The sequence below is a fragment of the Mirounga leonina genome, unplaced genomic scaffold (genome assembly GCF_011800145.1).
Source record: "Mirounga leonina isolate KUSES-001 unplaced genomic scaffold, KU_Mleo_1.0 Mir_150, whole genome shotgun sequence".
Classification (NCBI taxonomy): domain Eukaryota; kingdom Metazoa; phylum Chordata; class Mammalia; order Carnivora; family Phocidae; genus Mirounga; species Mirounga leonina.
The window spans coordinates 32,264,317-32,272,876 of NW_023270374.1; the positions used below are offsets into that span (position 1 = coordinate 32,264,317).

At 43.3% G+C, this 8,560-nt stretch overlaps 1 long non-coding RNA gene across 1 annotated transcript; it reads right to left on the bottom strand.

The window, feature by feature from the left end:
- Nucleotides 1–4,161: 4,161 nt before the first annotated feature.
- LOC118011494 lies at nucleotides 4,162–6,989 on the bottom strand. The gene is made up of 3 exons (XR_004679485.1): nucleotides 6,186–6,989; nucleotides 5,280–5,425; nucleotides 4,162–4,200 (listed from the first exon to the last, which is right to left on the bottom strand). It is a non-coding gene; the product is annotated as an uncharacterized LOC118011494 (long non-coding RNA).
- Between the last annotated feature and the right edge of the window lie 1,571 nt (nucleotides 6,990–8,560).

The window sequence follows — 8,560 nt, forward strand, 5'->3', positions numbered from 1 at the left end:
TTATGTTAAAGATAATCTTAGCCAAGTGTCCCTGGGTGGTTCAGTTAAGTGTCCATCTCCTGATTTCAGCTAAGGTCTTGATCTCAGGATCGTGAGTTCAAGCCCCATGTTGGGTTCCACACTGGGTGTGGAGCCTACTTAAAAAATAATAATCTTAGCCAATGGGGAGAAGGACATTTCTTTAATTTGATGACACTCTCTACCAATATTTTACAGCAATACTTTTTTTTTCCCCAAATAGAATACTTAAATGGTGAAGTATTAGAAACATTCTCTTTAAAATCAGCACGATGAGGGGCACCTGGCTGGCATGGTCAGTGGAGCATGTGATTCTTGATCTCAGGGTGGTGAGTTTGAGCCCCACGTAGGGTGTAGAGATTACTTTAAAAAATATATTATTTACGGGCGCCTGGGTGGCTCAGTCGGTTAAGCGTCTGCCTTCAGCTCAGGTCATGATCCCAGGATCCTGGGATCGAGCCCCACATGGGCTTCCCCACTCAGTGGGGAGTCTGCTTGTCCCTCTCCCTCTGTCCCTCGCCCTACTTGTGCTCTCTCTCTTTCTCAAATAAATAAATCTTTAAAAAATATATTATTTAAAATTAGGAAAATGACAAGGGGGTACTCTAACGCCTTTCTGTTCAACATTGTATCTGGGGAATCTGACCAGGCAGAAAAGGGGGAAAAAAAGACAAAGAAATAAATGATATAAAGATTGTAAACGGAGAAAATAGCTCCAATCTTGTTCTGAAGAACCAAGATTCCAATTTACAGGTCTAAAACCACCAAACTCGCAAATGAGAGAACAGAATTAGAATGAGTTCAAACCAGGTAGGTCTCATAAAGTTAATCGTCCACACACCTGTATTAGTTTCTCTGTTGCTGCCATAACAAATCGCCACAAACATAGAGGCTTAAAAACAACACAAATTTATTCTCCTGCAGTCTGGAAGTCTGAAATTAGTCTTAGGGGGTTAAAATCAAGGTGTCAGCAGGGCAGTGTTCCCCCTGAAGGCTCTAGAGAATCTGTTTCCTTGTTTTCTTCAGCTTCTAGGCACTGTCCACATTTTTTGGCCAGGGGCCTCTTCCTCCATCCTCAAAGTGCGTCACTGCAAAATTTGTTTCCGCCATGACATGGTCTCTCTCCAGTATTGTCATCACATAGCCTTCACTTTCCTTCTGCCAAGCAACTCTCCCATCTCAAGACCCTTAATTTAGTCACATTTACAAAGGCCATTTTTTCATGTAAGGTAGTATGTTCACAGGTTTTGGGGGTTGGGATGTGGACAGCTTTGGGGGCTCACTATTCAGTCTATTGCATATCACTTCCATATAACCATTCACAGGTTATATGATTGTTTACATAGAAAAAGCCAAGATAATTTACAGATTATTAGAATAAATATGAGAGTCTAGCAAGGCAGTTCTATTGTTTTACTATGGTTTAGATGTAAAGAGTTGGAAAATATAATTTTAAAAAGATGTCATTTACAACATTAAAAAAGAAAGTATACCTCAACACATCTAGAAAAAATTGAATTCCATAGAAAATAAAATTTAAAAGGATTCTAATAAAAAATTATAAAATACTTTGCAATAAATCTACAAAAGGTGTTTAAAACCTTATGAAGAAAATTATAAAAAATGATAGAAATATCTTAAAGATGAATTAAATAAATAGGAAAACATATTATGAACATGGGCAGAAAAAGTTAATATGATAAAGAGGTCAATTCTCCATAGGAACATGTGGATTTTATTGAATTCCAGTAGAAATGTTGGACATGTTTCTTTGGAAACGGGATAAGCTGATTCTAAAATGGGAATGGAAGGGTACAAATAACAGGTAAAACACACATGAAAAAGCAACAGAGGATGGCAGACTCACCATAGCACACAAGACTTATAACGTGTGGTCGTTAAGACTGTGGCATTGGAACTGGGGCAGAGATGAGACCACTGGAACAGAATAGAGCCCAGAAACACAGCCATCGATGGACAGCAGATATAAATGACAGAGTGGCTTTGCAGATCAGTGGAGAAAAGACAGTTAAAAAAATGGTGATGAGTAATTGGTTATCCATAGAGAAAAGAATAAAATTGGAACTCTTGGGGCCCCTGCGTGGCTCAGTTGGTTGGGTCTCTGCCTTTGGCTTGGGTTGTGATCCCAAGGTCCTGGGATAGAGCCCCGTATTGGGCACCCTGCTCGGCGGAGAGCCTGCTTCTCCCTTTCCCACTCCCCCTGCTTGTGTTCCCTCTCTCGCTGTCTCTCTCTGTCAAATAAATAAATAAAATCTTAAAAAAAAAAAACACAACCTATATAGAAAAAAGCTGATAAAGTCAACATCATTAAAATTAAAAATGCCTGAGTATCAAAAGACATCATTAAAAAGGTGAGAAGACTGGGGGGGAGGGGGTGGGAGGACGGGTTGGCCTGGTGGTGGGTATTGAGGAGGGCACGTTCTGCATGGAGCACTGGGTGTTATGCACAAACAATGAATCATGGAACACTACATCTAAAACTAATGATGTAATGTATGGGGATTAACATAAGAAAAAAAAAAAAAGAACTATCTACAGGAGAAAGGAAAAAAAAAAGATACTGAGCTATACATTTTAAAGATTAAAATGGTAAATATTATGTTATATGTATTTTACTACAATGTAAAAAACATTTAAAATAATCAAAAAAAAAAAAGGGTGAAAAGACAAACTGCAGACTGGGGGAAACATTTGCAAAAATACATAACTGAAAAAGGATTCAAATCCAGACTATATAAATAGCTAATAAGTCAATAATTTAAAAAACTCAATAGAAAAATGAGTAAAAAATAAACAGGTAAATCACAGAATAAGACACCAGAATGGCTAATATATGCATGAAAAGATGCTCAACCTCATTGTTAATCAGAAAAATGCAAACAAAATCATAACGAGGTACCATTTCAAATCCATCAGATTGGGAAATTAAAGTCTGACAGCTTCTAATGTTGGTGGTCATACGGAGAAATGGGAACTCTCCTACCCTGCTGAAGTAAGTGTGACTTGGTACAGCACTTCAGAGACCAAGCGGACAATATTTAAAGGTGAAGATGCATAAAGACGCATATGCCCTTCGACCCAGGATTTCACTCACTGGTATATGAATCACATAGGATGACATGGGTATATATCCTAGGTTCCCACACTTGTGTTTGAGGAGACATTTATAAGAACGTTCATTGCAGGGCGCCTGGGTGGCTCAGTTGGTTGGGCGGCTGCCTTCTGCTCAGGTCATGGTCCTGGAGTCCCTGGATCGAGTCCCGCATCGGGCTCCCTGCTCGGCGGGGAGTCTGCTTCCTCTGACCCTCCCCCCTCTCATGTGCTCTCTCTCATTCTCTCTCTCTCAAATAAATAAATAAATAAAATCTTAAAAAAAAAAAAAGAACGTTCATTGCAACATTGTAATAATAAAAACGGGAAACAATCTAAATTTCTATCAACAAGAGAATGAGTAAATAAATTTAGGTATATTCAAATAATGAGCCAATGTACATCAGAGGAAATTAATGAAGCACAGCTATGCGTGTTATTGTGAACGATTTTCAAAAACATAATCTTAAGAAAAAAAGTTTTAGGAAGCGTTGTGCCATTTTTATAAAACTTAAAAACATGAAAAGACAATATATCTGGGAATATAGATATATCTAATAAAAGTATAAAAAGATATGTATGGGAATAATAAACACTAATAAAAACCATGCATGGTTTTGCTTTGGCAGGGGGGAATGAAATCAGGGAGGGTAACACAGAGCTTCAACTATAAATATAATGCTTTATTTCTTAAGGTGGGTGATGGCTATTCACTATCATTTATATCTTAGAATGAAATATGTCACTTAAGTAGCACTGTATGCTTATTGTTCAGAAACATGGACAGAGAGGGAACAGGAATTGGGAGAGGGAGGTGAAGGAAGGTACAGAAGACTGTTTTTTTTAAACCTTGCACTCCTGGTTGACCTTTTAAAGTATACACAATAAAAGTTCAATAAAAGTTGACATTATAGGGGTGCCTGGGTGGCTCAGTCGTTAAGCGGCTGCCTTTGGCTCGGGTCATGATCCAGGATGCTGGGATCGAGCCCCGCGTTGGGCTCCCTGCTCGGCGGGGAGCCTGCTCCTCCCTCTCCCTCTGCCTGCTTCTCCCTCTGTTTGTGCTCGCTCTCTCTGTCAAATAAATAAATAAAATCTTTTTTAAAAGTTGACATTATAAAAATAATAAAAGTTTGAGTCAGGAAGTAATATGTGATAGGTTTCTGTAAAATCTTCATTTGTAGATGCTTTATCTCAGTGCTGTTCAAATATGGTCCTTAGACAAGTGTGGGTTGGTGATCTAGTCTGCCATGAACTAAATATAGAATAGAGCCTAAATGTTTGGGAGCTATTACAGCAATTTTATTTTGTTTTACCTTTATTTTTTAATCTTATTTTTTTAAGTAGGCTCTATGCCCAGTGTGAAGCCCAATGTGGGGCTTGAACTCACGACACTGAGATTAAGACCTGAGCTGAGATCAGGAGTCAGATACTCAACTGACTGAGCTACCTAGGTGCCCTGCTTTTATAGCAGTTTTAGAGATTTTATGTATGTTAAATCTAATAATTAAAAATGGGATTATATTTCACTACAATTTCATTTTTTTCTAGAAATAAACTTTTTACAGACGTATTGGAGGGCAATGAATTGAAAACAACAACTGGTCCTGCACAAATAATTTAAGATCCATTGCTCTGCCTTAATGAAAATTGGTATCTACATGATTTCTTTTTCTATAAATGCGTAGCTTTTCTTGTTCATTGGGGATCTTGTGCTCTACTTGTAAAATATTAATGTTCAGTGTGGGACTCCAGAATTGTTTTGTTTGGTTCTGGATATGTGCCTTGCATATAAAGATATGGCTATTCTCTGCATGCATTTCCCCCAGAGACCCATACAAATATAGTTGTAAATTCCTGTTAGTAAACAGTAAGTCTTTAAATTTAGAATTAGGTGAGGAGGCTGACATGCAGAAGTGTAACAAACTGGATTGCTTTCAAAGTTCTATCTTTTCTAGTTAATTGTTAACTCACCAATGTGCTGCTTTTCTTGTATCAAGTATCACACTGGGTGAAAACACTACAGATAGGGTTTAAGGCAGTTCCTGGAGTTTTTGCATGAAAATTGGACCTTATACTACAGAGGAATGAAAGATAAACATTAATAAAACATTATCATCGTAAGAGAACACCACCAAACCAAATCTCCTCACCAGTGCTTGGCAGAACACTTCCTGAGAAGTTTCGGGCTGTGTGTGGCTTCCACCTTGGCATCCAAAATCTGCGTAATGGCCTGTGTGACAGCAGGAACCCAGTCTCCACGGGATTTTGTCTGTAAGGTGCAGCACAGTGGGGGCCTCTGAAATGTCCCAAAATATCTGTTTTAGATCTCCTTTTCCCCTCAAGAAAAGACTCCTTCTCAAAAATTACTTTTTTTGAAGCCAGATTACTCATTTCCAGGGTTCTCTTACACCTGCCACTTCCCAAGGGAATTTTTTTGGTATAATCTTTTAATCTTTCTGGAAGGCTAACAAAGCATTGCATATACCTGGCTTTTGCCTCGGAAACACCCTATCCTTTTCCTTTCATAATGCTTTTTAAAGGACTTTATTATTTGCTCTCTGGGTTCATTTAACTCTATTAACATACCAGTTTAGCATCTTTGCTATGTTTTCTTGCTATTTCTCATTTCGTTCACTATATGTTACTTAGCACTTCCGTTTGAGTATAGTATCTTCCACTTCCACTTCTAGAATGGCTAGAAAGTGCCATTCTAGCATTTTCATAACTAATATTTAGCTTTGCTTTGCATTTCATGCGCTCTTAATTTTTTTCTAAAGTTCACTTGTTTATCTCTACACCCAGGGTGGGACTTGAACTCAGGACCCCGAGCTCAAGGGTCACAAGCTCCACGGACTGCGCCAGCCAGGCACCCCTTTCTCCCTCTTTTAGAAGGAGGAACATGAGGTGGAAGGCAACAAAGATAGCCCTTCCAAAGCCTTGTACTCCTACCAGAGGTCTTGGCAGCTTTTTAAAAGCCTCCTCCCCTCAGTGCTGTCCCAACCCACTGAGTTTAGGGTTTAACTGAAGTCGGAGACCTTGATTATAGTGTCACCAACCTGAGAGGTCAGGGGATGTAGTCTCCCTACATCATGTTTCTGAAGCGACACGGTCACGGGTGAGGACAAGGTGGTAGAGTGAGAACAGGTAGTGGAAAAGGTTCCCAAAGATGAGGCGTCCCAATAACGATTAATGGCTTATTCACGAAAGATCTGAAGCAACTGGAGTGGTTCGGTTTGGCTGCTGCAGAAGCCAGGGTAGAAGATCAGGGTGACGTCCTACACAGCCTGCAAGTTGACACAAGGTCAGGGAACGCCAGGACAAGTTTAAGTATATGCAAACATGCGGGCGGCGCAGCGTCGGGCCAACAGGGACAGCTCAGGGACCGAGGAACCCAGGAGTCGAGACCAGGCGCCGGCAGGAGCCGCTGCCCACAGCTCGGAATCCCTCCTAGCCACAGCACGGCTGACCGCAAAGGTCACGTGACAAGCCCGAGCCCGGCTCTAATTGGCTACAAAAGCTCACACGCTCTCCCAGTTTTCCCTCTTTTCGGACACTACATTTCCCAGAAGGCCCCGCGGCGCTTAGCTCCGCCTAACTTGTTTGATGAGGGCCGTGCCGGGTTTTCCCAGCCTCTACCGGGCTTTGAGAGGTCCGGAAGAAGGGGTTCAGGGGGCGAAACCTTCTGGATTAAAACAGCCCGCACACTGGAGGCAGGGAGGAGAGCTGCGGCTCGGCCCCCTCCTTTTGCGCACAGACCTCTGGGAAATGTAGTAACATGTAGGTCTCTGGGGCTTGCGGCTCTCCCCGCTCGCTCCCTGGGGTCGCTAATGAGGCGGGAACCAGAGGGAGGAGGAGGGTCAGGACGAGCCTGCCACAGTGGCTCTTCCCTCTCCACCAGGTGGCGCAGCGTGCGAACATCTGCCCATCTACCTCCTGGTTATCGGATGCTGGGATAACCTTCTACCCTATAGCCCTGAGAATTCTCCAAGCTTAGATTTCCATGAAGTGCTTTTTAGAGGGATCTGCTGAGAAACGGGGGAAACAAATGATGGCGGCCCTAAATTACTCCCATCCTCTGTTGCTCACCGGACGCTTTATGAGGGTACACTGAACCATGGCGCTGCGCATACGGGGGATCCATTTTATGTTTGGACTTCCTTCGGGCACTGACTTCCGCCCCCCGGGAGCGTCATCAGCTGTTCGTACCGGTGTTCTCGACTCCGGCTGGCCTCTTTGGGGCCACCACGACCGTCGGCCCTAGCCCAAGCCTTGTTGGTTCTGCCTCGGAGGACATTCGTTCTGCCCAGCTGCGGGGGTGACGGTCTTGACTTTACTGAAGGGAAGACTGAGGGTGTGGTGGGTGAAGGGTTGTTGATGCGCCATACAGCTAGTCGTGTAGTCAGCTCAGCGCGGTTGGAACGGATTCTGTCCGCTTCGGGGGGTGGTAATCCCCTTTGCTCAGTTTTGCTGCTGCTGCCTTAGGTGAAGTCATGATCATGCCGGCCATTCTAACGGTCTCATCCCGCCCGTATTTACTGCGAGTGTGTCAGGTGCCAGACGTTGTGCCGGGTGCTGGGGACACGGCGTTGAGTGGGGCAGACGCGGCCCCACCCTCACGGAGTTTACCGTCTAACGGGGAGGGCAGACTGGCTACAGAACACAAATAAGAGTAAGATTTCAAATTGTGGTACGTAGGGAAAAGAAACAGGATGCTACGAGAGAGAATGATGGAGGGAGCCCTAAGTTAGATTGGGAGATTGGGGAAAGGAAGAACTGCCTGATGTGAGACCCGGAGGCTGAGAAAAAGGAAGCTCCGTGACAGCCAAGAACAGAGTAATCTAGGCAGAGGGAACAGCGAGTGCAAAGACCCTGGGCAAGAACTCAGTGTTTTGTTCTGGAACTGAGAGGGGCGCCTGGGTGGCTCAGTCCGTTAAGCGGCTGCCTTCAGCTCAGGTCATGATCCCAGGGGCCTGGGATCGGGCACCCCGCTCAGCAGGGAGCCTGCTTCTCCCTCTTTCTGCCCCTCCATCCTTCCCTTCCCCCTCCTCACACTCGTGCTCTCTCTCTCAAATAAGTAATAAAAATAAAATCTTAAAAAAAAAAAAAGGGAGCGAGAGAAGCAGCCTTTTGTGACTGGAGCACATGGGGTGGGAGCTGTAGAGCAAATTGAGGCTGGCCTCCCTTCCTCCAGTCTTGCCTCTTTGAAGCCATCACACACTGGCAATACAGAAACATTTTCAAAACTCAAATATGATTTTACTCCCTTTTAGAGGCTCTGTGTTCCCTGCAAGTCAGACTCCTTGGGCCCAGTGCTCAAGGACCCTCATCATTGGATTTACCTTGCTTTCCAGTCTCCTTTTGTGCCTCTGCTTGGTATGCGTTATTCCATGTGCTTGCTGAGCAGGCTGACTTCGAGTCACCCTTCCTGTCT